This window comes from Elaeis guineensis, chromosome 13 (genome assembly GCF_000442705.2).
Source record: "Elaeis guineensis isolate ETL-2024a chromosome 13, EG11, whole genome shotgun sequence".
Classification (NCBI taxonomy): domain Eukaryota; kingdom Viridiplantae; phylum Streptophyta; class Magnoliopsida; order Arecales; family Arecaceae; genus Elaeis; species Elaeis guineensis.
Genome location: NC_026005.2, coordinates 54,786,396 through 54,807,973, shown reverse-complemented (window position 1 = coordinate 54,807,973; position 21,578 = coordinate 54,786,396). Strand labels below are relative to the sequence as shown.

At 37.8% G+C, this 21,578-nt stretch overlaps 1 long non-coding RNA gene across 1 annotated transcript; it reads right to left on the bottom strand.

Moving 5' to 3' along the window:
* Window positions 1–5,965: 5,965 nt before the first annotated feature.
* LOC114913080 (uncharacterized) lies at window positions 5,966–6,651 on the bottom strand. The gene is made up of 2 exons (XR_003799118.1): window positions 6,566–6,651; window positions 5,966–6,482 (listed from the first exon to the last, which is right to left on the bottom strand). It is a non-coding gene; the product is annotated as an uncharacterized lncRNA (long non-coding RNA).
* Between the last annotated feature and the right edge of the window lie 14,927 nt (window positions 6,652–21,578).

Below are 21,578 nucleotides of genomic sequence, written 5' to 3'. Positions count from 1 at the left end.
CCTAATTATTGAGATTTTTGATGTGGAGAATCAATTTCATAGGTCCATTTTCAAAATCTTTTGAAAATGAATATATCTTGATGGCTGTTGATTACATGTCCAAATGGGTAGAGACCATGCCATATAGATTGAATGACAGCAAAATTATTGTCAAATTTTTAAAAGAAAACATCCTTTCCCATTTTGGTATCTTGAGCCATTATAAGTGATTAGAGAATATATTTTTACAATCAATCTTTTGCATTCCTGATGAAAAAGTACAATACCACCCACAAATTGGCCATATCCTATTATCCACAGACTAGTGGGCAAGTTAAAGTTTCAAATCATCAAATCAAATAAATCCCAGAGAAGATAGTGAGCACCAATAGAAAAGACTGGTCATTGAAGCTAATGGATGCTCTTTGGGTATATCACACTGCCTTCAAAACTAACTTAGAAATATCTTCCTATAGACTTGTGTTTAGTAAAGCATGTCACTTACCAGTCGAGCTTGAACATAAAACTATATAGGCCATCAAAAAGTTGAACATAGACCTAGACGAGGCTGGACAAAATAGGAAGCTATAAATCGATGAACTAGAAGAAATCAGGAATGAGGCATATGAAAATGCTAAGATATACAAAGAATGAACTAAGGTATTTCATAATCGAGCAATTCTTAGAACATCATTTTTACTTAATCAAAAAGTTTTTGGTATAACTCTAGGCTCCATTTATTTTCTAGAAAACTTAGGTCTAGATGGATAGGACCCTTTATTAGTAAAAGAAATTTTCTCACATGGGGCTATAGAGATCGAGAATCCAAATAATGGTGCCATTTTTAAAGTTAATGGATAATGATTGAAACCATTCTTGGAGTTGCTTTCTGAGTTGTAGAGGAGACCATGGTTCTCCATGAGCCTATTTATACTGACTGATTCTGCATCAAGGATTTAGTCTGGCTGAAGATTTTAAACTTAGTACTTTTTAGGAGGTAACTCAAATTTTTTATTTTTTTTAATCCTTTGCTTTAGTGATTTTTATTTTTGTAAGAAATAATAGACCACTCTACATGATAGCATCTATCAATGAACAAGTATACTTAGTCCAGATAGTATCTCTCTTTGTTTTATTTATCTGTCTCTATTTTATTTTTCTTACTCCATTAAAGATAATGAAAATTAAGTTGGAAAGTGAGGATAATTAAAAAAAGTTCTCAAATAAATAAGTATTTAGTGTTTATGCACATAATTACTCTAGTTTTGAGTTGAATCAAGTAAATTTTAAAAAATAAAAATTGATGTTCATCTAGAAAATTCTTGAGACATCGAGGGATTAAATATTAAAAAAAATTAATAAATGGCTAAATCTAGAATACAAATTATTCTAGCATTTCTAACTCTTCCTACTAGTATCAAAGAAGAGTTTACTTTTTATAAGCATAAGTAGAGTATCTATATATTCCTTCATAAAATATAAAAAAATAAGAATAAGTTCTGAGCATTTTTCATTGAGTAACTAGGCTTCTTTGCCTTAGTAAGCATTGATGTTCATATTAAAAAATAAAAAATATGAAAGAATTTTATCCTTTGAAAAAAAAGAGGCATGTTCTAAACATTGGTCTTCCATCGAGTAACCTGACCTCTTTGCCTCAGAAAGCATTGATGTTTGCATCAAAAAGTGGGCAATGTGAAGATGCCTATTTCAAGAAAAGAAAAGAGAAAAAAAAGAGAAGGGGGAACAAGAGTTACTTTACACTTGCTTATATTAAAGCAGACAATTTAGAGATAAAAGTAGAAATTGATCTAGAAAAGACTTGGAAACAATTTTTATTCTCGATTTAACCACCATATTAGTAAGTATTAATGCCTCGATGACCTATCTCAATAATGTTCTTCTGAATATCAATGAACTATTTAGAAAATTATTTGATAAAATATTCATTTCAGAGTATGACAGTATCTAACACTAATTCCTTTCTTTACTCGAGGATGAGCAAAGCTCAAGTTAGGAGGTGTGATAAGTACATTAAATATCTCAAAAGAAGTATCAAAATATCCACTAATTGATCTTTATTCTTTAAGAATTAATATTTTTATTTGTGTTCTGCAAGAAAGATGATCGTCAATATAAAAAGCCCGATTTGTAGGTTATATCCAAGCCCAATTTCTATTCCAATTGAATCCAAAATCAAGCCAAAACCTAGCCCAAACTGGCCCAATTAGTGCTTGGTGTACAGTGGACCGACCAGTCGATCCACACACGATCCACAGCACAGGTGTCGGTCCACAGGGGCAAGCGACCTTCTTATGCACTAATCAATGGCTAAGAGAGGTTTTCACACCCAATCAGACAGTTGAGGGAACTTTGTTCCATGTCAAGTGGTGGTGGTCCACTTTATTTGCACTATCCAATGGCTGTAAACTAGCCAGGGGTGCGATCAGATGGCTGGAACTTGTGCTAGTTGGGAAAATTGAAACAGAAGACTCTGATGCACCATTCGATGGCCCAGAATGTGATCAACCATGATCCAATAGCCAACATTGATCTCAACTGAGATAAGGAGTTGTTTTAGTGCAATCTGGGGCATTTAATCATCATCCGATGGTCAAAAATCTTGATATTGCTTGTGATACATTTGGGATGCGGGATGGAGAAGATTACTACAGTCAAGAGTCCTAATATGAGAGGAATCAAGAGATAAGGGTACATCCAGTACTTAGGGGATTTTGGAGGCTATAGAAAGGACCCCAAGCATACAAAGAAAAGGCATCTAAGGAGAGAGCAGAAGGAGGCAATAGAGAGAGGCAAGCGGCAGTAGAAATTTTTCTTTTCTTCTTCTAGTTATTATTTTAGGCTTTGGGAGAAAGGGGAGAATATGGAGGAAGAGCCAAAGATCTCTATGCATGGCTAGACACCTCCAACCTGGGAAGACAATGAAGCCTGTAAACGGATTCTTATTTTTTTTTTATATTTAATTTTTATAAAATAAAATTATACTTTTATTTTATATCTTTTTATTTTTTTGAGGTATTGATCTAGCTTTCATGGCTTATACTCTCTACAGATGTGCCGTGATCTCTAGATACGAAATGTACATGCCTAAGAGAGATAGATTGTCGTATGTTAAATTAAATCTTCTATTTTATAATTAGATTTAGATAGTTTATACTCCAAATAGATGAGCCATGATTTACGGATACGATCCATATCTCTTAGAGATAAACTATACTAATACCGCAATCACAAGTATTAATATTGTAATATAAAAAAAATAAAATCTATTTTACATGGTGGATTTGAATTTTTTGGGTTTTCTCTCTAACTTGCTTTTGTTCATAAATTACTTTAAATTTATAATTTAATTCTAGCTATTTTATTTTTTTTCATAATCAATTCAAAATTGTTACTTCTTGATGAAGTAATTATCCTAGATCTCTGAGATTACGATCTCAACTCATCCAATCTATATAGTTTGAATTGATTTTTATTTTTGACCACCTACAACAATGATCAAACAAGTTTCTAGTGGCCAGGGTGGAGTACGTTGCTGAATCATATTTGGAGGGTGTGGTGGACTACAAGGCCAAGGTCCAAAGCCTCCTTCTAGACCTTGATCTTAGCCAATTGGATATTGAGGACAAGGTTGTAGATGCCAAGGATGGAGCAGGTTCAAGCAACATTGAGATGGCATCGTCATGTTTACTGAAGCTGCCTCCCGACCTTTACCCATTATTGTATTCTAGCACTCCAATCAATGATCCTGCCACTCCTACTGACACCCAAAACTAGGATACTTCTTAATTTTTCTTTTTATTTTTTTGTACTTAAGCTCGGCAAAGCTAAGCAAATTTTATGGTTAGGCTCTTTTGGCATCCTTCTACTTCAGACAAATTGGTTTTATAATTGGCTTGACAAGCTGTCTGAGCATCAAGGCAGTTTAGGGCCTTCTAGCTGAGGATAAACATGGATTCAAGAGATAGGGAGATGGGATTCAATACTAGGATTCATAGGTCTTCTTAGAGAGAGAAAGTAGATGAAGAGAAAGAAAATAGAGAGAAAAAGTGGAAAGAGAATGGATCTTCTTCTTCTTATTTCTTTTCTTTTTTTTTTAAGAGAGAGAAATAGGAGTAGGGTGCAGTTATCATCTAGAGAGAGGGATCTGAGAGAGAAAGTAGGAGGAGAGAAAAACACTAAAGAGAGGGATGGATCTTCTTTCTCTCTCCACTTTTGCTTTTTTTCATTCTTCTTCTTCTTCTTTGGAGATCAAGGGAAGCGTGTCTAGTGCTCTAGCAGGGTGCGGTAGCACAACTGGAGGTCCGATAGTGGGCGGCCAATAGTGATGGAGTAGGGGAAGACCAGCGGCAAGTGGCCGGTTAGAAAAAATGAGCGAGGAACAGGGCCAAACCAAGGCCCATTGCTTGGTTGTCCTTGGGTCCCAGCTCGCTTGCCGATGGCTAGGGCTCTGGTGCAGGCTGGAGGCCAATGCAAGGGAGAGGCCAAAAGCCTCGACGATGATCACTGGTAGTGGAAACAACTAGAAAAAGAATAAAAATCAGCCAAAATGGAGAAGGAATAAGGGATTTTCTTTTCTAGGAATCGCGGTGAAATCAATGGCTGACGATGGTGCCTAAGGTCATGGGGATGAGGATAAGAGAGAGAGAGGGAGGGGATGAGGATGAGGATAAGGTCATGGGTCTAGGGAAATCTACAAAATGAGGAAGGAAGGAGGAAGAAGAGATGAGGAGGGCTGGTGCTTGTTGTGGAGTGCTTTGGTGGGGGAGGGAGTACGAAGGATTTCTTAGTATTTTGGCAGCCCTAGGAATCTGATTTCAAGGTGGACTCGGTGGGACAGAAAACTCCCATGATGAGTCTTCATAACTTCTCTTTTCTTTCTTTTTTTTGGATGGAGACTTTGGGTTGACTCAATGATGGGTTGGTCCACTGGACTAGACCATCAAAGATATCATTCCTTTGATCAAATAAATGACTACCATCCATGTGTTAAATCCTTTTCAATTTATATAAAGTAAGCATCTTGAAGCACTACTAATAAACATCACTAATTATCAGTCACTAATTATTTGATGAGATGTCATATATCATAGACCCCTTATCCTTTTGCTACTATTTCTTCTTCAGGAGGTAGTGGGTGCAAGTGCTTTGGGAGGAAGAGGACTTTGTCGTCATTGATCATGGTCCAATCATTGTGCATTGCATAGTAGTAACCATTGTTATCTTTTACATGGACCTTCATTCTTCATAGTTCAATGGACATTATCTATGTTGAGTCTTCTAGCATCCTCAAACCCACAAAGATGTTAGAATAAGATAAGTTCCCTAGTACATCCATAGTATTCTTAGTTACATCAACAATGTTTTCATATATTTCTCTCAGAAAAAAAATATTATTTTCATATATATTAACATTGTCTTATTACATCATTTACAAGTACATTTATTAGATTCTGCACCTAAATTTCCATAACTAATATAATTACCTTATATTGTAAATTATAATCTATTGGATCCATGGGCATAAGCACATGCATTATAACTAGATTTTGGAAAAAAATTAATATTACTAGTTCTATTTGGAAGATGATTTATCATTTTTGCTATCATTGCTGCACCAATGACACAAGAAAATTCTCTAAGTAATATATATATTAAAGTCTCTCACTTGGCTAATATCCTGACTCACTATGCAAAAAACTATAAACCGAACAAGCTGCATGAATGATCAACATGCCAACTATACATTAATTAGTATCTCATGTTTTTACTCTTCATACATTGGTATGTGTATGAGGAGATCTATATTGACTAAAAAGGACATTTCTCATGAAAATAACCAAAATCTACGAGATATTTTTTTCTCTGGTTGTTTTATAACTTGTACACATTAGTAAAATTATATCTACACCTTACACCAAAGAAAATGAAAATGAAAAATAAAGAGGGAGAGATAGAGGGTGGGGTCTTTTTCAAAATAGTAGCCATTAATACCATATACTGTTAATCATAACATGACATAGGATGCCAAGCATAAGAGAACAAGAAATTACATCCAGTATAAGAAGAAAAGTATGAATAACACCAAGTTAGAAAAAGTCCGATAAAGTTTAGATGAAGCACTCCAACTTTATGCATCTTCATTATTTGCTGCTAACCACGGCAGTGAAATATTGGGTTGCAACCACGTTGATAGGAGTTTGAAGGTTTTGGTAGAGTTTTTTTGAAGTGGAATCCTTGAAGCTTGCGCTGTGGTTCGACAAAACCCTTATTAGGCATTGCTTCAGCTATGTCCTCGTGTAATGCCTCCACCAAATAATAGTTGTTTAGTAGCAAAAGCCAAATCATTGCAAGCCCTACCAACCTCCATTGCATCTCCATTTGTGCCATGTCTTTCAAGAACTCCTATATCTCCGTTTGACTTGGTGGGGATAAGAGATTTTTATAGAACAACACGCTACTTGATGCAGATCAAAAGCATTGGCCTATGATGCAGGGAAAACACCAAAAGAAAAGGAAAATTGAGATTCAAGAAAAAGAATTTGCTATAGAAAATAAAAGCCCAAACCTTCTCTCTGGTATAAGGATGCCGTAGGTGCTCTCTTTTTAGCATGAAAACACATGCCTCTTAAAGGGAGCATCCCATGACCAAACGGTTATTTGTTCCCACCCAAATTTGAAAACTACCATGAAATAGGAAACTGATGCCCACTTTCCAAGGCTTTGAGGAAGTCAAACACTAATGCTCACCATACATGGACAACAAACAACATAGGTCTTTTATAACTAACGGGGACTAGCACTAAAAGCAAGTTCCAAATAAAATAAGGACTTATCAATGAATCTCAACATTTTCGTTCATCGCAGTGGTGAGAACAGTTCATAGCATTGGAGTTTATAGTGTTTAAGTGCAATTTGACAAAGGAAAGTGTTGCTACGAAAAACCAGGCCGATGAGGTTGGATTGGTCTTTCGGAAAGAAGATGAGGTGAAGGAGTCTTTGGCCAAAGACAAGGTGTCGATGGAGATGGTGCTGCTGGGTACTATAGCTGGACTTTCAAAAAATCTTTGACGAAAAGGTTTTGTGGTGGGGCCCTCCAACACTCAAGTTCGCTAGGAATTGGAGAAGAGAGAGAGTGAGAGGATGGTGTATTGGAGTATCTTGAGGCTATTGGGGACATACCTGGGGTCCCCTTTTTTCCTTTAATTATAAGGGGTGAGCAAGGGTCATATTCATTAGGGGGATTGGCTGTTTCTGAAAAGTATGCACGGATCGCACTAGTGGGGATCATTTGTAATGCAAAGCCAGCTTGTAGTTGTCTATCTGGGGCATGATTGAATCCTAGTAGTCATAGTTTTCTTATCTGGCCTTTTTACGATTGTATGATGGATTGCCCACCTTTAATAGCCGATTTTTCCAGTTGGGCCGATCTATCAAGTTGAGATTACTCTCCTCAGATAACATCAAGTCAGCTATAGCCAACCCTTAGACACCTTGGTGAAAATTGAGGACCAAGTCAGCGGAGGTTGGGGCGAAGGCCCACAACACTTGCCATCCACTCTCGAGTTCGAGCTTGAGTTGAGATTGGATGAAGCAAGTAGAAGCTTAGGGTCAAGGCCACCTTGACAGGCTCAATCAATGCACCTTGATGATTGAAACCCTAGGATCAGTTGCAATAGGTCATGTGCTGCAAGTTTGTACACTTGATCTCTTTAGTCCTTTGATCTGGAGCATTGAAGGCATGGATCTATGTAGAGTTGTCTATTTGTCTGGGGCTGCCACTTGGCGCTCATTCAGTATGGGTAAATGAATCATTGTTAGATCGAAGACATCTGGTCTCCTATAAATAGGAAATTCTTCCTTCAATTTCATCTTTACCATTTTACAACTTAACTACTATAGGGTGCAAAGGTGAAGCCCTTGGGCAATTTTTGGTAAGCCATTGGTGACTGTCGTTGGTGGCCATGATCATCCTTGGCTAAGTCCAATCTCTGAGCTCAAAACCCCAGGGTTCAGTTGTATGGTTGTTTGGTCATCCATGTCGTACCATCAATTAGTTCACCTTTCTCTCCCTTTTAGATTATATCAAATATCAGCACCTCGAGTTTGTCAGTGGGTACCTGGTCCTCTGATCGAGACCCATGTAGTGAAAGGAGTCCTCGATCTTGTAGTAAGCACTCCTCGGATGGTTTCAAGGTCGAGGAGGTGCCAAACTTTAGCCTATTCCAAGTAGCTTTTGTCCTTACCTATGAGGACTTGGAGGTCATTTACCTCCAATATAGTGTTCCTTCAGAGTTTACGTTGGAGCTCACCGGTCCTGACGATCGGATAGCCAAACCTCATCCAAGTGGAGTTGGACTCTATAAGGAGTCCTTCAAGGTTGGCCTTAGGTTACCCCTCCATCCTTTTGTCATAGATCTTCTTAGGCTCTTCCATATTGCTCCCTATTGTGTTGCACCAAACTCATGGTGTCTCTTTGTAGCTTTTCTCTCACATTGCTTCTTCCTCAGTGCTGAGCCGACCATCCATCTCTTTTGGGCATGTTTCTTATTTAAGAAATATTCTAAAGAGGTCGAATGGTGGTACGCCTCTCCTCAGATGGGGTGGTGCCTCATCCGAGGTGCTTCTTCTTCTTTAGTTCATAATTGGAAGGAGCATTTCTTTTTTGTATCAATCAAGTAGCCATCGGATTTTGATATTTTGTGGGGTCAGTCATGGCGATTGTCGAATAAGGCTCCAAGGCTTACGGACACCTAGGAGGGATCTTTGGAGATTATATTTAGTCACGTAGGTCTTCCTTTGTGCATGCTCCTTTTCGAGGAGACACTTCATATGGTCAGCCTGAGCTCAACCAACCCTCTGGATAAGTATAAATATTTTTAATTTATTTTATCTTAATTTTTTCTGACCTTTGGTCTCTTATTTTCCTGACCTTTGAAGAGATGTGATGCAATGCCAAAAGAAGGAAGCCTGTAGGTTGCACTCTAACTCCCAAGTGAGGCCGAACTGAGTCAATCCTTGCCTAACTAGCTTTCGTGTCCCCTTAGACACCAACCTGAAGTACAGCACCAAGGAGGGGCCGTCTTCTTCGAGAGCATGAGTTGTCACCCACTTCAGTCGGTTGCTCTGGGGATCAACTCTCCCCTACAACAGTGTCATCTTCCCTTTGAGGTGCACCAACACCTCAAAACTCTTCCCACACATCTCCTTGTCAAGCTGATCCTCTGACTTTAGCTCCTCAAAAATCTCTTATGGAATCTGGCAGGGTGCTTAGGACCAGAGGTCTGGCTTGACAAATAATAGGGTCATCCATGAGCTGCTTCAGATAGCTATCCCTCCAACTGACATTAAGGCCATTGACGTACAAGGCTTTGGATACCACATCAAAGATTCATTTGATGACTCCCTTCTTTGGGTAAATTTGATTTTTTTTTGGACTGACACAATCTCTTCATCAGCTTATCCATCATGTGGACCATTTTGTAGGAGTCTTGAAGGCAGCCAAGCAAATGTCGGAAGAGGCTGAGGCCCAAGTTGTGGAGGATGAGAAGAAGGCAGTCGAGGCCTCAAAGTCAGAGAACAAGGCCAATAGAGAGATTGAGTCCCTGAAGGCCAAGATTAAGTTAGTGGAGGCTGAGGTCGTAGATATTAGGGCTTAGGATAAGGCTCAAGTGATCGAAGCCCTCCGCTCAGTGACTGCCCAATGGGAGAAGAAGCTTTAGATCATGAAGGTCAAGGTGGTCAAGGCCTTTCATTCTTCGAAATAGTTCCTAGTGGCCAAGGTGAAGTACGCTGCCGAATCATATTTGGAGGGTGTGGCAGACTACAACGCTAAGATCCTGAGCCTCCTTCTAGACCTTGATCTTAGCCAATTGGACACCGAGGATGAGGCTGTAGATGCCAAGGAGGGAGCAGGTTTGAGTGATGCTAAAGGTGCACCATCATGGTTGCTAAAGCTGCCTCCCAGCCTTTACTCATGATCGTATTCTGGCACTCCAATCGAAGATCCCGCCATCCCTATCGATGCCCAAAACTAGGATACTTCTTTTTTTTCCTTTCTTTTTCTTTATACTTAATCTTGGCAAAGGCTGAGCAAATTTTATGGTCAGGCTCTTTCGGTATCGTTTGACTTCAGTCGAACTGATTTGATAATCAGCTTGACCAACTTGATGTAAATCCTATTTCTTTTTTAATGCAAGTCTTGTTTCATCGATTTTGCCTTTATTGCCTGTCCTTCATCACCATCTGTCGAGTTCCCTAAGTTGAGGTTAGGTCTTCTTTAGTTCATCCATTGCATGTAGGTTGTACATAGCTTGTGCTCCACGATAATAGTCTGATCTCCATCTAGTTTGTCTTTAAACGAGGTCTTCTAGCCAGTTTGGATGAGGAGGCCCTGGAGGGTTAGCCCCTTCATCATCATCTTCGGCCTCTGCTGAACTCATTTGAAGTTAAGGAGCACTAGCAGGCCATTTTAATGGGTCTCCAGAGGGTTAGCCTCTTCATCATCGTCATGGGATTCTGCTTGACTCGTTCGAGGATGAGAAGCACCGATTAGCTATTTTAAGGAGACTCAGGAGGGTTAGCCCCTTTATCATCATCCTCGACCTTGAGTCAACTCATCTGAAGATGAAGAGTGCCAGTTGGCCATTTTGAGGGATCTCAGGAGGGTTATCCCCTTCATCATCATCCTCGGCCTCCTCTTGACTCATCTAAGGATGAGGAGCATCGGTTGGCCATTTCTCATAGTGCTCATATCATCTCTGAATTTGCCTTGATCCCATACTATGATACCATAAAATCAAGGAACTTGCCAAAGGTGACCTCAAAGGCACACTTGTTAGGGTTGAGCTTTATTTGAAAGTGTTGGAGTGTTGTGAAGGTTTCTTCGAGATCGACAATATGATGCTTGATAGCTCTACTTTTAATGAGCATGTCATCCATATATATCTTCATATTTTTTTTAGTCTACTCCTTGAAAATCATGTTACAAGCCTCTGGTAGGTTACCCCCATATTCTTCAAGCTAGAAGGCATGACCCTGTAACAAAAAAGACCTTTATCAGAAGTAAAAGTAGTCCTCTCCTCATCCTCGAGGGCCATGCAGATCTGATTATAGCAAAAAAAGGCATCCATGAATGAGAGAAGCTGGTGGCCTTAGGTAGCATCCACAAATTGGTCGATTCAAGGGAATGGGTAACTATCTTTCAAGCACATCTTGTTGAGTCAATATAGTCAATACATACACACCACTTTTCATTCACCTTCTTAACCAATACTACATTCACTAACCACATGAGATAATTTACCTCTCGGATGAAGCTGGTCTTAGGAGTTTATCCATCTCTTGTTCTATTGCTTTCTAGCACTCTGACATGAAACTCCTCTTTTTTTGCTTAGCAGGACAATGTTTTAAATTTTTATTTAGGAGATGTATGATAATCTCTAAGTCTATGCCTTGCATGTCCAAAGCTGACCAAGCAAAGACATCTATGTTTGATTGAAGAAATGAAGCAAGGTGCTGATGGTCCTCATCATTTAAGTAGAAGCCAACCAAAACTTTTCTGGTCAAATTTGATTCCACTAGCATAATTGGTAAGAGATCTTCTACTAGTTGTCCTCTCTGTTCTATCAGCTTGTCACATACATCAAGCTCCTTTACAAGTAGAGGTTCTATAAGAGCTCTCCTATGCAAGATTTTCATGTAACATTCTTTGGCCAGCTCTTGATCTCCTTGCACCTCATTGATCCCATAATGAGTCATGTACTTAAGCATCAAATGATAGGTTGACTCCACTGCTCGAAGAGTGTTTAGCCCTGGTCGACTTAATATGGCATTATAACCGAATGGGATTTTTACAATCAGAAAGTTGATTTGGATGATTGACTGCCTTGATGCTCGGCCTATAGTCACCAGCAAGGAGATGAGTCCCTCTAGGGGTACTGCATTTTCAAAGAATCTGATTAGAAGAGATCAATCAAACCTTCTCAATCGAGCTCAAGCCAAACCCATCCTTATAAAGGCATCATAAAATAAAATATTTGTTGAACTTTCATTATCAATCAAAATACCGCATACATCATAATTTGCAATATTTACAGTCACTACAATGTAGTATCATGGGGGGATTGTATCACTTGGAGGTCGGCATTGGAGAAGGTGATTTCTTCATCTTGAATTTTTTGCCTCTTCTGTATCTCTTCTTTGGCTTGGCCTGATTCTAGGATCAGATGGCTGAGATGCCTACCAAAGATCATATGTATAAGCCCCACCACAGGCCTATTCTCCTAGGGACCTTCAAGCTATGGTTACTTGAGCCTAGTTTCATTCCAGTTCAGTCATTCTTCAACATACCACCTAAGTCCTACCCATCTGATGAGTGGATCTCATCTTTGAGCTACTGACATTCCTTAATGTTGTCACCATGGTCTTTGTTGCTCCTTGAATTGATTTTGATGATTACAAAGTATTTGAGAGGGTTACTAATGATTTTAGCATGGAAAAAGATTTATTATATTTCAAGAGTAAAATTATAATTTTATCAAGTTCTGATTCGGAAGCCTCAAGAGCAAGAACAGAAGATTTGTAATCTATTGGAGGTAATTTCAATATTTTTGGATGTATATTTTGAAAAAAAATCATATTTATAAATTTTACTCGACCCCATGAGTCAACTCATGTCAAAAGGGGCTGAACGGCACGCTGATTTTTTTTGACTGGCACACCCAATTGAGTCGACCCCTATGCATGAGTCGACCCCATGAGTCGACTCCTGTGCATGAGTCGACCCTATGAGTCGACCTCTGCTGCTGTGTACGTCAAAATTACAGAACAGTCATTTACTGTTTTGTGCTACAGAAGTTGACCCCATGAGTCGACTCATGTGCATGAGTCGACTCATGTGCATGAGTCGACTCATGTGCATGAGTCGACCCTATGAGTCGACCTCTGTGATGGAAAAACTCCGCAACGACTAGTTTTCAGCTCGTTTTGGCTGTATTTAATGCTCATTTAATGAGCTCCAATGGCTCTATTTCAGTCCAGATTTCTCTCTACCATCTATTGAAGCTATAAAGGCACTAAAAGGAGAAAAAAAGAAGTGAGAAAGAGAGGTTCTTCAAGCATTCATTTCAGCCCTAAGCAAAGAGCCCTCTTGATGTTAAAGAAACTTTCATTTCAAGTTCACCAATCCCTCAAGAGCTCATTCAAGTCTTCAACCACCTTGAAAAAAATTAGAAAAACTTCTTTCTTATTGTGTAAAGTGTATTTAAAGCTTTATTTGCTCATTAAAGGAGCTACATTTGTATTTTCGTGTGATTAACTGTTATACTCTATTTTTGAATTGATCTTTAGTTTTGGAAGGGTTCCAAAACATGAAAAGGTTGATCCGAACCTTGAATCGAATTGTATTGGGTTGGCTTGTACTCGAAAAATAAATATTCTAGCTTGGAATAGCTAGAGTCGGAGGTACCGACGTTGTATTCTGGTTGAATACGGTTTAGTATATTTGAATTCCAAAGTAGGAGCTTGGAGAGTGGATGTAGGTGCAAGGTTGGCACTGAACCACTATAAATCTTTTTGTTTGTATTGTGCTTACTTGCTCTCCTTCTAAATTTTCTTATCTACTTGCATTCTTGCATCCAATTTTTACACCTTGCATAAATCTCTCTCCACATATATCTTGCTCATTATTATATAATTCTCATAGTTCTAAATTAATTTTAAATTTTTAGAAACCCAATTTACCCCTCCTCTTGGGTTGCATAGCTGGACAACAAGTGGTATCAGAGCCCGATGCTCTAGCCCTACTTTGATTTAACCATCAAAGAGCTAAAGATCTATGGCAACTCAAGTTGGTGCTTTATTAACCGAGGGGCAGTCCACAAACCGACCTTCACTTTTCAATGGGTCAAATTATACCTATTGAAAAGCTCGGATGAAAATCTTTATTCAAGTACTTGACTATGATATGTGGAGTATCATAGTAAATGGACCACACACACCTACTAAAATAGTTGATGGTATGGAATCAATCAAACCCGAAAAAGAATGGGATGAGGTTGACAAAAAAATAGCTCCACTTAATGCAAAAGCCATGAATGTCTTATATTATGCTCTGGATGCTAATAAATTTAATCGTATTTTAACATATATGTCAGCTAAAAAAATATGGGATAGATTAAAAGTAACTCATGAAGGAACTAATCAAGTGAAGGAATCAAAAATTAACATGCTTGTGCATAAATATGAACTCTTTAAAATGGAGCATGATGAATCAATAACTAAAGTATTTACTTATTTTACTGATATTATTAATGGTCTAAAAAGTGTTGATAAGTCTTATTCTAACAGTGATCTCGTGAGAAAGATTCTTAGATCTTTATCAAAACTTGGGAGGCCAAAGTGACCGCAATCCAAGAAGCCAAAGATCTGAATATCTTACCCTTGGAGGAGCTTCTAGGATCGCTAATGATACACAAGCTAAGCATAAAACAACATCAAAAGAAGATGTCAAAAAGAAGAGGACAATCACCCTCAAATCTACTACTCAACCTGATAAGAAATCCGATGATATATAAAATGAAGAGCAGTTGAAGAAATGGCCCTCATTACTAGAAGATTTAAGAAGTTTTTGAAGAAAAGAAGACAAAGAATGAGGAAGAGGCCACCTACAAAATGGAAACATAGCAAAGAGAAGGATAAAGAGCAACCCCTTATTTGTTATGAATGTAAGAAACTGGGATACTTTAAGTCTGAATATCCATAACTTAAGAAGGGTTCCAAAAAGTATAAGAAAAAGGTCATGATGGCTACATGGAGCGGAAGTGATGAGTCAAGCTCCAAAGAAGAAGATTCAAATGAATAAGTCAACTTGTGCCTTATGGCACATGAAAATGAGGTAAACACTGAAACTCCTAATAACTTTACCTTTGAAGAACTTCATGAAGCATTTTATGATCTAATCGATGAACTAAAGAAGCTAGGGATAAAGAACAAAGAATTGAAATTAAAGAATCAATCTTTACTAAAAGAAAATGAGATTATTTCAAATGAAAAATCAATCTTGTCTCAAGAAAATTTGAACTTAAAAAATGAGATTGCCAAGTTAAAACTAATGGTTGAAAAGTTCACTTTAAGTTCAAATAAACTTCAAATGATACTTGACAATCAAAAGGCCATTTATGATAAAGCTATTTTTGGATATAACCCTTTAAAGAAATAAAAATGTTTGAAAAATATCTTTATAAACTCATCATATAATAGGTTTTCAAATATGACTTACTTTAAATGTGGTAAAGTATGACACAAATCCTATTCATATTTTTCTAACAAATCTAAAAATTCTAATGTAAAGAAAATATAGATTCCAAAAGGAACCATTATGACTAACCAAAGAGGATCCAAGAAAACTTGGGTACCTAAAGTTAAAACTTAATTTTTGTATGTAGGTGTGTCTTGCATCCTAAGGAAGAAATCAAAAATGGTATCTTGATAGCGGGTGCTCAAGATACATAACTGATGATGAATCTCAATTCATCACACTTGATGCTAAAGATGGAGGGATGGTCACCTTTGGAGACAATGGCAAAGGAAAGATCATCGGTATAGGTAACATTGGTATCACTCTCTCCAAGTATATTGAAAATATTTTATTAATAGATGGTTTGAAACATAATCTATTAAGCATCAGTCAATTTTGTGATAAAGGATACAAAGTTATTTTTGAATCTACATTTTGTTGGGAATAGTATCCCAAAGCCAATCGTCAGCCTGTTGACGGTTGTGCTCCTTTTGTATTAGTACATGAATTATAAGTAAATAAAAGTTATTTTGGTATTTTTTCATCACAAATGTTTCATCTTCTAATGAACTCCTGTGTTGTGATGAAGTCCTTAGGACTATTTAGACTCGACAAAGAAGGATTTGTCGCTTAGTCCTTAAACCTGTTCGTGACCAAATGATACGTTGTTACCAAGGATGACAACGTTTATCGAGCATAGGTCATTGTGTGCCATATGGGTTGGTTATCCTCATAACCAAGGAGTGTGGAGACACTGGTATGGCATACAGGTGAGATGTAATGGTACATCTACACTGAAGGTAACCGACTCCGAAGCTATTTCTGCTGTCAAGATTTGCTCCGATGGGATATGGGTATAAATGTCCCTCCGACCTAAGACCGCCACGGTGACTTGCAAGCAACTCACTGCACTTAGGTACTGGACTACCTGAATTTCTAATTCAGTGACGGAAGGCTGCTGGGTGTAGTCAAGTACTTGACTTGTCGGTGCGGTGTCAAGATGGGATTGACCACTCCAATTTAGGAGCTGTGTACAGTCATGTTTCAATTTAGCAAAACCTTGGCCAGGATAGTCCTAGTGAGGAGTCACAGGACTAATTGAGTTGAGCACGATTCAGATGATCTCATCAGGGTTGATAGTTTAACCCTGAGTCGTCCTAAACACAGGGGTCAAAAGGGATGAATTATACGGTAACCATATTCATGTAAGTTCTGAATGTTGCGATTGTGACTATTCGACCTAATCGGTCATCGGGTACCATTGCTAGATGGTCACTTTGATTAGTACAGGAATTGATTCTTGTGCTACCGGCTTAGGTTCGAACCTGCGGGGTCACACACATTAGAGGTTTCTTTCTGATCTGATGGCTGATTATGAGTCTTATGTGTCTCGAACTCTATGATTGAGAATTAGGATTCTCTGATCATGAGTTACACACATTTTGGATACCGGGGTCAAAATTTTGAATTTCAAATTTTGAATTTGAAATTTGAACTCTTTGATCAGGGTTTCATATCGATGGTCTCTGATGCCTAATTGCCCATCGAATTTAGACTCAATATTTATGAGAGGTTTAATTAGTGATTTGATCACTAATTAACTCAATTTAATTGAGTAATTATTTTTAGATCAAGTCCAATTGAATTGGATTCAGTTTGGATTGACCCGATTAGGTTAAGTGTTGATCTAATCGCTAAGGTGGTTTAGTCCCTGATTTGATCAGGGGTTAGGCTTAGTTAATTTTTGATTTGATTAAGATTTTATTGAGCATAATTAAGTTTAATTATGTTAGATTTAATCTGGTCTAATTGTGCTTAACCTATTTTAATTAGGTTGGCTCAATTTGAATCAAACCACCTTGTTTTAAATTCCCTGCGCCACCCAACTTCCTTGCACCCATTTGAATTTGCAAGAAGAAATTTTCTAGTGAATTTTCTCCCACACAAAGCTCTCTCATGCCCACTTTTGTGCACTATATGGATGGATAAAGCTGATTAGTTAACCATTCAAATTCAAAGCATGTTTGAATTTGAATGGATAACTTATCTCTTTTGCCTTCAAGCTTATCCATCTTGTGTGCCACATAATTCACACGAGAAAGAGTTTCTCATGAAACCTTTCCACACACAAAGAGTCCACGCCCTTCTCTTCTCATGCCACAAGTGGATAGGGATGAGTTGATTTTTATTTGAATTCAAATTTGATTTGAATTCAAATGTGTAACCACTTGTCTTTATCCTCTCACGCGGATAAGACACGTTTTGAACTATTTTAAAAGAGATAGGGTGGTGGGACGTGCGTAGAAAAATTTTGAGAAAGTGAGTGGGGTGTGAGGAAGTCTTATATGTGAGGTGAAGGTCCAAAACCTTCCGAGAGAAAAAGAAAGAAAAGAAAGAAAATTGGGCGCAGGGTTTTCAGTGTAATCCCTAGGGTTTCAGCCAGGGGTTCGGGAAGTGAGATTGGTGTGCCACGAGTGTCATGAGTCCACCAAATTTTAGGGAGAGATCCATCAACTTCTCAACCAATCGTACAGATGATCTGGAGCATCCGAGGAGTCAGCACACATCGATCGAAGGAGTTCGATCAACATCACCCATCAAAAGGGTGAAATCATGAACTAGCATTCGTGAGGAGCCGATCAGATGGGAGCTTCGTGTGGATGATCCACAGAGGCCAGACACTAGTGTGGCTGTGATGTGATAATCAGAGCCCCTCGACGGTGATCAGATTATGGTGATCGACTACCCGCAAAAAGGTGATGTGTTCTGAACACAGTACAATAAAAAGTTTACTGTTTCAAATTTGAATTTTAAAATTAAATGCATGCTATTGTATCATATTTAGATCCTAGTGTAGGGTTAATTAGTATTAATTAATGAGATTAATTAATAATTCTACTGTAAAATAATAATTTTGAAAAAGTTTTAAAATTACCATTTTGCCCCTGCACTGAATTTTTGCTACAAATGGTATCAGAGCATGGTTCTAGAATATGATATACATATGCATGTGTAGATTAAGGTGTAATCTATAAGTTTAAATTTAAAATTCAAAATTTCAAATTTGAAATTCAAAATTTGAAATTTAAAATTTAAAATTTGTTAGAAGTTTCAAATTTGAAATTCAAAATTTGAAATTTGAATTTTGAAATTTGAAATTTGAAATTTGTTTGAACTTTTAAATTTAAAATTTGAAATTTAAAATTTGAAATTCAAAAATTCAAAATTCAAAAATTAGAAATTCAAAATTTAAAATTTGGTTGAAATCTCAAATTTAAAATTTAAAATTTGAAATTTGAAATTTGAAATTTGAAATTTGAAATTCAAAATTTAAATTTTAAAATTGGTATATTTTGATATACTTGATCCAAGTAGCAAGTAACCTAATTGGGTTGGTTGCCATGGCCGTCCAATCATAGGAGAAAAGTAGGGTTTAAAGGCCCTCTCTTCCCATTCGATGGGGTCTCCTATGACGGTAGGGGTGCCAATACAATTATATCCTATACCGATGAAGCAGTGAAAGGATTTAATTATAAAATTTATCATGAATGTGTTAGATTAGATCTAAAAAAAAATTCATGATTTATTTTGTGTTATTTTCTGTTATGAAATGAGCAATAGCATTGCTGTTTATGAATTGTGCTGATCCGTTTGTGAAATGAGTCAACACATTTGGTGAACAGAAAATAAAATCTTTCAAAATTTAAAAAATTTTTTCGAAATACCAAACCTTGACCCATCAGCCCAAGTACTTAATTAAAAGAATTAAGTGTTGTCTAGTAGGTCTAGAATTGTGAATTAAGACCTAAGACAATTGCATAAACTTGTGGGTCAATGGGTTAGATGAATTAGGTCCATAATTGGGTTAGACCTAAGGTTAGCTTAAAAAATGGACTAAATGGAGTAATTGGTCAAATCTAATCAAAAGTTGAATTAGATTAGGTCAAGGATACTCTAGACTCAACTTCAATAGTTGTAGTTGAATGGGTCCATGTCTTTAACTAGACCAAGATGGACTTAATTCATGGCTACGCGGTGGAGCCCTATTTACTAACTTGATCAAAATTAAAACTAATGAACCGGTTGGTGTCTAAGGTAAGTTCGGTAGTTTTGACCAGTGGTTCTTAAGTGGGAGCTACTCGCATTTATTCGATCATTGACAATTTAATGGCAAATCCCCACCACTGATCTCACTTACCTGGCCAATCTGGTAAGTTAGATTTTGATTAGATCACTTGGTGATTAGAGCTCACCCATGTCATTAGGTAAATCAGTGTGACTGATTTAGGTGCTCCTAATGCCAGCTTTAATTAAATCCTTTTTAATCTGACTTGGTGAAGTCAGTGGGAGGATTGAAATTGGTTGGATGATTTCTTCTCTACTATTCTTTAATAAAATTCTAAAAAATTATTAGGTCCCTAAAATGATTAAGTTATAATGATAACTAAGTCAATGCCTCCCATTAAGTGTGTGATAATGAGTCCATTAGTTTAATGATCATTGGAGGCCCAAAGGCCTGGTGCTCATTGGCTAATGAAATTATCATTCATAATATGATAATTTGGTTGAGTCTTTTTGATGGTGGTTAGGTTGGCCGGCCAAAGTCGGGCCTGATCATTTATTGGTCTGATTCACCAAATTAAGTCATGTTAATGGTTGGACCTAACCAGATTTTTTCAGTGGAGGCCAAAGCCTACTGATTAGGTTCTGGGACAAAATCAATTACTAAAAGTTGTTTAGAGAAACAACTGGTTAAGAACCTACCCATAGATGCACATGGGTTGACCAGCCAAAGTTGGGCTCGTGTGTAGTCTGTATGGATTCTAGTACCCATTAAGGAATTAAAGTAATTCCTCGAATTGAAGGTTGAGGCTACCAGTTCGTAAAAATATTGGAAAAAACTTTAGACTAAAGTCCAAGTCTTTAGTATTAATTTATGTACTAATAGAGGTCTGATTTTTCTTTATACAGCTATGGCCACTACCCTGTCGCTCCGATCATTATTAGATAATGACAAGCTCATGGGACCTAATTTCGATAGCTGGTATCAAAAATTGAAAATCATCCTTGAGCATGAGTGGATCCTTTATGTAGTAACGGATCCAGCACCTGAGGAGCCAGCTCCGAACGCTAGTAAGACGATCCGAGACACTTACCAGAAGTGGCTCAATGACCGCACCACTGTCCGATGTATTATGTTGGCAGCAATGAATGACGAGTTCAGCCGCAGGTTTGAGAATGCCCAACCACAGGAGATGCTTCAAATATTGAACGACTCCTTTGGCACGCCTGACGATGTTGAAAGGCACAAAACTAGTTGTGCCATTTTCAATGCTCGGATAAGGGATAGGGCCTCAGTCACTGATCATGTACTGTACATGATCGAGATGATTGAATGCCTAAGCAAATTGGGTTTTCCTCTGCACGAGCAGCTCGGTAAGGATGCGATCCTTAATTCCTTGCCCAAGTCCTTCCTCCCATTCCTTACTCATTTTTGAATGACAAAGCCTGCAGTAAACTACCATAGGTTATTGGGGTTACTGCAGAACTTTGAGAAGGATCACCAGCTCCATAAGGAGTCGGTGAATATAGTGGGAGGGTCTTCTTCTCATCGTTGACCCTTTGGGAAGGGGAAGAAGAACAAGAAGAAGAAGAACAAGAAGGTGCAACCTCATGCTGGGACGGTTGCACAGGGTCAGACCAAGAAGCGCAAGCCCGACCAGAGCTAGGCGGAGTGCTTCTTTTGCAAGAAGTAGGGGTATTGGAAGAGGAACTGTCCTCAATACATTGCCTCCCTAGACCCGAATAGGCCGAAGAAGAAGCAAGGTAATTATATGATAACTCCTTGCAACTTTTTCATTTGTGATACTACTGCCTGGGTATTGGATACCGGAAGCCCTTATCATATTTGTAATTCGATGCAGGGTCTGCAGGTCAGTAGGAGATTTGATGAAGGTGAGAGGTTCCTGAACGTTGGAGATGAAAGCGAAGTTTCAGTTCTAGCTTTAGGAATCATGAGTCTTGTAATCAATTCTCGTAATGTAATTCTGAGTGAATATCACTATTGTCCAAGCTTTTTATTAAATATTATTTCTGTAGGCCTTTTGGCCATGTACGGTTATGATTTTTTAATAAAAAAAAATATTTTGCAATATCATTTTGAATGGTGTTACAATATTTGTTAGATAATTAAATAATAGAATTTACTTACTATCACAGCCTGTTAATGTGGTTCAAAACTTCGGTAAACGCCCTAGAATAGATAATGTGTCAGAAGTCTACC